The sequence below is a fragment of the Salvelinus sp. IW2-2015 genome, unplaced genomic scaffold (assembly GCF_002910315.2).
Source record: "Salvelinus sp. IW2-2015 unplaced genomic scaffold, ASM291031v2 Un_scaffold3811, whole genome shotgun sequence".
NCBI lineage: Eukaryota > Metazoa > Chordata > Actinopteri > Salmoniformes > Salmonidae > Salvelinus > Salvelinus sp. IW2-2015.
In genome coordinates, this window is record NW_019945085.1 from 14,000 (window position 1) to 21,390 (window position 7,391).

At 43.8% G+C, this 7,391-nt stretch overlaps 1 long non-coding RNA gene across 2 annotated transcripts in view; it reads right to left on the bottom strand.

Moving 5' to 3' along the window:
* Window positions 1-6,201, bottom strand: part of LOC139026065 (uncharacterized) — a 9,242-nt gene extending 3,041 nt beyond the window's left edge. Inside the window, exons 1-3 of one of the 2 annotated variants that reach the window (XR_011477767.1) lie at window positions 6,163-6,201; window positions 126-158; window positions 4-80 (exon numbers count right to left, since the gene is read on the bottom strand). This is a non-coding gene — a long non-coding RNA (uncharacterized lncRNA). Of the gene's footprint in view, window positions 1-3; window positions 81-125; window positions 159-5,919; window positions 5,931-6,162 lie in introns of those variants that run through there. The other variant, XR_011477768.1, reaches the window with a different exon arrangement.
* Between the last annotated feature and the right edge of the window lie 1,190 nt (window positions 6,202-7,391).

Consider the following 7,391-nt stretch of genomic DNA (forward strand, 5'->3'; position numbering starts at 1 on the left):
AACCATACACCAACCTTACACCAACCATACACCAACCTAACACAAACCTGACAACAACCATACACCAACCTAACACAAACCTGACAACAACCCATACACCAACCTTACACCAACCTTACACCAACCTTACACCAACCATACACCAACCTAACACAAACCTGACAATGATCCTTAACATGGCAGCCACTTTTAACGTCCATAACTCCCTCTCGCTCCCTCCCAGGTCTGTGTACCTTAAGAAAAAGTCCCCCACATACTTCCAATAAGCTCGATATGATCGTGCCACCTTCCAACAAGTCAGGTTATTGCAAAGTTATCAGAAGCTTGGAACCGTAGCTCAGCTGGGATTCTAGAAAGCATTAGACTAGGGAATATCATGAAAGGACGTTCTTTCTGTAAAACGATAAAGACTGTTTCCACTTGCCAGGACATCTTTAGTGTAAAGATGCTCTGGTAAGATTGTGTGTTTGTCTCCTGGGAGTTTTGAATAATGGGGGCTAAAAGATGCGTGCATCCGAATTGTGTAGCGAGAGACATCTTTGCGACTAGTGGTAGCAAGCACAACCGGGCTCAGATCCACGGAAGGGATGTGTTCAGCACGTCCCGCACACACCGTTGGTGCTCCTGATGTCAGAGGTGCTTAGGTAACATGAAGCATCGAGGGTCGCAATAGGTACTGTGAAAGTGATTTAATGTGTTTGTGTATTGTATTAATTGTAGTTACCACAGCAAGCTCCAAGAGACACAGAAGACTCTGTACCAGACACTTGGGATTAAAATTTGTTAGTCTTTGTTAATAATTTTGTTATTGTGTTTTATACTGGTTAGGTCGCATTTTGAGAATTTGCGATAGTGCATCGGGATATTTTAACCTGTTTTTGATGGACGGAAGCAGGGAAAAGTACACACGTTAACAAAGCTGTCCTCTGGAGGTGGGAAGTGGCTAAAGACCGCTAAACGGCATGGCGATTCAATGATAGAATGGAATTTCAGAACAAAGGGAAAGACGCAGCTGAAATCATGCCAGAGACAATGGAGGCAGAAACAGTTGCCTGTCCTCCTTTCAATTCCGACACTTGGGTTGACTGGACCGTTTAGCAAAAAGACACCTTACTAACGCCTCTGTCCGATCCCCGGGGTTGGACGGACTTGGGTTGACGGACTCGGGTTGACGGACTGTTCGGGAGATGTGACGGACGTGGGGTTTGAGCAGGACAACATTCGGGTTGTGCACGGAGCTCCTGTCTTGGGAGTTGAGAGGACCTCCGGGTTCATTGGACGGACGGGTTAGGAGGTTCAGCGTATGACGACGACCTGCACCACAGTGTACCAACACAGACATAACTGCCGTCAATCATGGTTGTATAATCAGTTTCCTGCCGGCCAGGTGGCGCGTTGCCCTCATGGCCAGTATACGCAACGCTAGCTCGATTTCTCATTCATAGTTAGTGGGGCCTTTTAACGATTTGACTATGTATGGCCACTCTGAGGGTGGTGGCTCTCACGAGCGCATCACGAAGAGCCCTCTAAGGAACATCACAACTAAACGTTCACGCCAACACTGCCGAAAGCGTAACCTAAACAACCATAAATAACCTGTAACACCAACCTTACAGTTCTCAGCGTCGCGGACATAGATTGAGTGTGGTAATCGCTTTCGGCAACGCTCCAAAGCTCATACTACCCGCTACAAAACCATATATAGAAAACTCGTTACAGCATGCTCATGACTCATCGCTGAAAGCCTCGTTTGTTAGTGGGAACAAGACCCTTTGCGACCACACCTTACATCATCGACTAATATCCATGCGGTCTGAGTCTCACAAGTCGCCCTATAGTTCACACACTAGTAGAACCACAACCAACAAGCGCGCATCTGTTCACGCCAACCTTAGCAGGCTTACGGTTCAATTACCCAATTTTCACCCACGCTCTGCACGAGCCCATCATACGTCACACCAGCTCTATTTACACCATCTGAGACGGTGATGCTGTACAGGCTATCCCAGTGCTCACACGCCAACGCCAGAGCTACAAGCAACATAGTCTCTGTCTGCTACACACTCAACAACCGCGTTACAACACCAGACTGTGTAGAGAAACACCACACTCCATACACTCGTTAACCCGCAACTTGGTCCATCATACCGCGAGAGATCATTCAGCTACACACCTTATACACCCCGAGTACCACTATTCTGACAACCAACCTTACTTTAAAGGACACACAAACCTAGATTTCTTGTGCACTCAAACTAACCTTAATTCAACCTTACTAAAGCTATACACCACAAGTTTGTCACGCTCCCACCCCATTTTTAATACATAAGCGAGTATGCATGTCACACTAACATTTGCGTTATACAGGAAGCGAGGCAATTTGTTTTTCCTCAACCGCCACAGAGCTGAGCGCCAACTTCATACAATGATCTCTAGGTTCGAACTGCCAACCCACATTTATGTAAATGCAAGCTTAATCATCGCTCAATTCGCTTGGATTACACGAGCGTCTCTGACACAATGCACTACCCTGTACCATAGCACACATGTTACATATGGTTTGTATACAAGCTACGACCTAGAGCCCCATTTGTAGCCCTTATCCAAGAGTATTTCTCATGGATCTGGTCAGTGCGATTATCTTTGCATCACGGCGTGGCTGTTGTATGATATTCATCAGTCGTTCTGTGATTGCACAGCTCCATATCTAGGACGAGTCTGGGTGGTGTTAGTTTGATTAGGTCAAGGGGTTTTATTAGTATAGGTGAGGAACACTTACTCAACTGTGCTCAGCTCAATGGAACACTAGTAGCACACAACCGTAAAGTTGGCGGGCGGAGGAATAAAGATGTTAGTCCTAAGGAGTGGTGGTTGTCATTGCATGGTTTCTGAAAGGGCTGAAGGCCCCACTTATAAGCTTATCACTAGTAAGAAACGGATAATAGACTTAAATCTGTACAGAATAAAAGCCGTCGTATAAAACCAAAATGAACAAGAGAGAAACTAGACGATTGCTGCCTAGGTTGTGTATATGATGTCTCCACACCCCCGTTGCTATGAGAAAGCCCCTTAAAAGATCTTGGTGCAAACCAATTCTTTCAGAATCACATAGTAGTTAATCATAACAGCTCCCACCTTGTGTGAACCACTAAGGTAGTCACATGAATTTGTCACGATGATTCTCAGTATAGTATAAACCTTGTCTGAAGGCCCCATGTATCTGCAACACCACTAAGCAAGGGGCACACGACCGAGCAAGCGCCCATGACATGAAGACTGCATAGGGAGACTCTCCAAACTAGGTCAGGGACCAAAGTTGATGGAGAGAGATCAGATCATGGTTTGGGTTTAAAAAAATATTCCGATACAACTATTGAACATTCTTATCGGGAGACGAGCCATATAAATCCATTCTAAGGAAATGGAAAGAATAATGGGCATCCACAACAAAACCTGCCAGAGGTAAATGCCCACCTTCAATTCAAACTAAATATGGACCTTCAGTAGGCAAAGAGGCATTAATCCCAGAGAGGCAACAAAGAGACCAAAGATAACCCTGAAGGGAGCGCTGGCAAAGGCTCCACAGCGGAGATTGAGTATCGCCCATAGAACTTTAAGCGTACACTCCACAGAGCCTGGGCCTTTTACGGAAGGTGGCCAGAAATATCATTGCTGTAAAGAAAGAAATAGACAAACACGTTTTGGTTGTGACGTCCACAAGAGGCATGTTGGGAGACTCCCCAAAACTAATGTGAAGAAGGTACTCTTGTGTGTCTACGCGATGGTAATGAAACTCAAAATGAGGCTTTTTGGCCATATCAAGGAAAACGTTTATGTGTGCGCGGGAATGAAAGAGACCCGAACACCCTCTCAATACCGCCCAGAGCGGAGACTTATCTTGATCCCACCAGTGAAATGCGATGGTGGTAGCCAGACATCATGCGTGGAGTATGTAATTTCACTCGGAGGGACGGCGGGGAAACTGTTCAGTGAATTGAAGGAAGATGGAGATGGCTAAATTACAGGGAAAATTCTTGAGGGAAACACCCCTGTTTCAGTCTTCCAGAGATTTTGAAGACTTTGGACGAGGTCACCTTCAGTGCTCAAACCAATGACCTTAAGCATACTGCTAAAGCAACAGCTTTGAGTGGTTTTATTAGGGGAAACATGTAAATGCCATGCAGGAACGAATAATGAAACCGCTATGGAAAAAAGCATCCGCCTCCCTATATTTATCTAACAATGAACTCAAATACTCCCAGGTTCCCAGCCTATGTTAAAGGGCCCAGACCTCAATCCAATTGAAGAACTGTGTATACTTAAAAGATTGCCTGTACACCGCAGCGAAACCCATCAACTTTGAAAGAGCTGGAGCAGTTTTTGCCTTGAGAATGGGCAACAATCCCAATGGCATATGACTGTGACAAGCTTATAGAGAAATACGGTGGTCAATGGAGAATATATATTTAATAAATGAATTGAGGAATATTCCACCACTCAAAAACTATATAAGTTTGATGTAAGTTGGTATGTAAGATCATCAATTGAAGAGTACATTAGAATCTTCAAATTATTATTATGATTGTGTAGTCTCTATGTCAGTAAAATATAACAATAATAATTATGTGTTGTAGTGTGTTAGTCAGAATTTAGGGGTAAAACAATATAGTCTGTTAGGTTAGCGCGTGGTAGCGCGCTAATAGCGTGTTCCAATCGGGTTACGTGTACTCGCTTATGAGACCTATTGGAGAAGTAGTGGGTTCCTTGCCCTGCAAGGGCCGCGGCTTTTTTGGAGCGATGGGGTAACGATGCTGTTCGTGGGGTGACTGTTGATGAGTGTGCAGTATAGTTGGTCCTGGGGTCGCGCGCCGGGTCGGGGGTGTAGGTGGTTTAGACCTTTTATATACTGTTATCATGTACGTTATGCTCTCTATGTAAGTATCTAAGTACCAGCAGACTTGTCTGAGCAGATGCGGTTGTGTCGCCGTTTTGGCTTAGTTGTGTGCCTCTAGAAATTTGAAGGGAGGATGTGAGTACTTCTCACGGTCCCTAATCTTTGTCGGCTGGGTATTGATAAAGTATGTGCGTAGAGATACCTACTGTTTGTGTGCAAAAGTATGTGCGTAGGATACCTACCTGTTTGTGGTGCAAAAGTATTGTGCGTAAGGATACCTACATGTTTGTGTGCAAAAGTATGTGCGTAAGGATACCTACTGTTTGTGTCAAATGTAGGTGCCGTAAGGATACCTACTGTTTGTGTGCAAAAGTATGTGCGTAAGGATACCTACTGTTTTGTGCAAAAGTATGTGCGTAAGGATACCTACTGTTTGTGTGCAAAAGTATGTGCGTAAGGATACCTACTGTTTGTGTGCAAAAGTATGTGCGTAAGGATACCTACTGTTTGTGTGCAAAAGTATGTGCGTAGGGATAGCCTACTGTTTGTGTGCAAAAGTATGTGCGTAAGGAGCTAGTATAAAATGAACGGTTTTGTACAACGAGGAGCGCGGCCGTGAATAAACATTTTGGACCATCATAGCTGGGGCCTCCGTCTGTTTCATTCGACCAGTATCTTACAAATCCTGGGGTTGCAGACGGAGTAGTTAATTGATTTGTTATGTACCTGGAGAACATACCTCTCGTGACCACGAGAAGAGACTTGCAGCTGTAACTGTGCAAAACGTGGCTCTACAAAAGTAGTAGTTGTGCACACTCAAGTTTTCATTTGTTTTGTCTTATTTCTTGTTTGTTTCACAATAAATAAATATTTGCATCTTCAAAGTGGTCGGCATGTTGTGTAAATCAAATGATACAAACCCCCAAAAAAATCTATTTTAATTCCAGTTGTAAGGCAATAAAATAGGAAAAATGCAAGGCGGGTGAAAACTTTCACCAGCGCCTGCACACAACCTAACACACAACCTAACACCAACCATACACAACAAACACAAACCTAACCAGAATCTTACAACACCTAACACAAACCTGAAACACCATACACCTAACACACAACTAACACAGACCTTACACAACCATACCACAAACTACCGACTAAAACTACAACAACCAACCATACACAAACTAACACCAACCATACACAACCTTACAACAACCTAACACAACCATACCAAACCTAACACCACCAACAGTCAAACCTTCAACAACCTAACACCAACCATACACAAACCATACACCAACCTAACACAACCATACACAACCTTACAACACCATACACAAACCTAAACAAACCATACACAAACCTACAATACAAGCCAACCACCTACACCCAACCTAACACAAACCTGATCACAACAACATAACACCAACCTAACACAAACCTGACAACAACCATACACCAACACTTACACACGATTAGGTACGCAATCTAGGTGGCTAGCGCAAATGTAGTGGATACCATAAGGTCAAGTAGGTGAGATACATGGCAAGTGGCAATCGAAAGACGAGTTTCTTGAACGATTTAGATCCAAGTGACGCGCGTATACCACTTACACACCTTAACCTCACAAACAACAAACCATAACACATAAACCTACCATACACAACCACACCAATTCCCTACACCAACCTAACACCAAACCTAATACAAAAGCTAACCACAAACTTACACAACGCATACACCAACTACACAACCTAACACAACCACCCAATAACACAAACCTTCAACAACCATACACCAAGCCTCCTCCAACACACCACCAACCTAACACAAACCTTACCAACAACCATACACCACTAACACCCACCATACACCTAATTACACCAGACTACACACCAATTTCACACCAACCTTAAAACAGCTATACCACTAATCTTACACAACCTTACATCAATTCATACAACAACCTTACACAACCTTAGAACAACCATACACAGACCGCAACACCAACCTTAAACCAGCTCATACCACGCAATCTTACACCAACCTTAAACCAACCTTACCCAATCTTACACCACTATACCCAACCTTACACCAACCTTAAACCAGCTAACACCAATTCTTAAAACCAAAAACCTTACACCAACCATACCAACCTTTATACTTCAGCAGCCACCCAAGAGTTTATGCCTAACACCACACAAGCCACTACATATATAGATAGACACTACGTAGCCTACATAGAGCACACATAAACACTACATAAGCACTACGATAAACACTACATAGCACTACATAAACCTTGATTGTGTGATTATGCACCGCACCGTCAGTCAGAAAGTCAGGGCTGCCCAACAGAAGGGTTAACAAGTGGTAATGTGGAATTGAACACTATGGATAACAAGCAAACAGAAGCCTCTGTTGGAAAAACAGTTCATTTTGCCATGGAAGTAATTCACCGTCGCTGGTTTGTACCTGGTGAAAGAAGTTTAGGAGG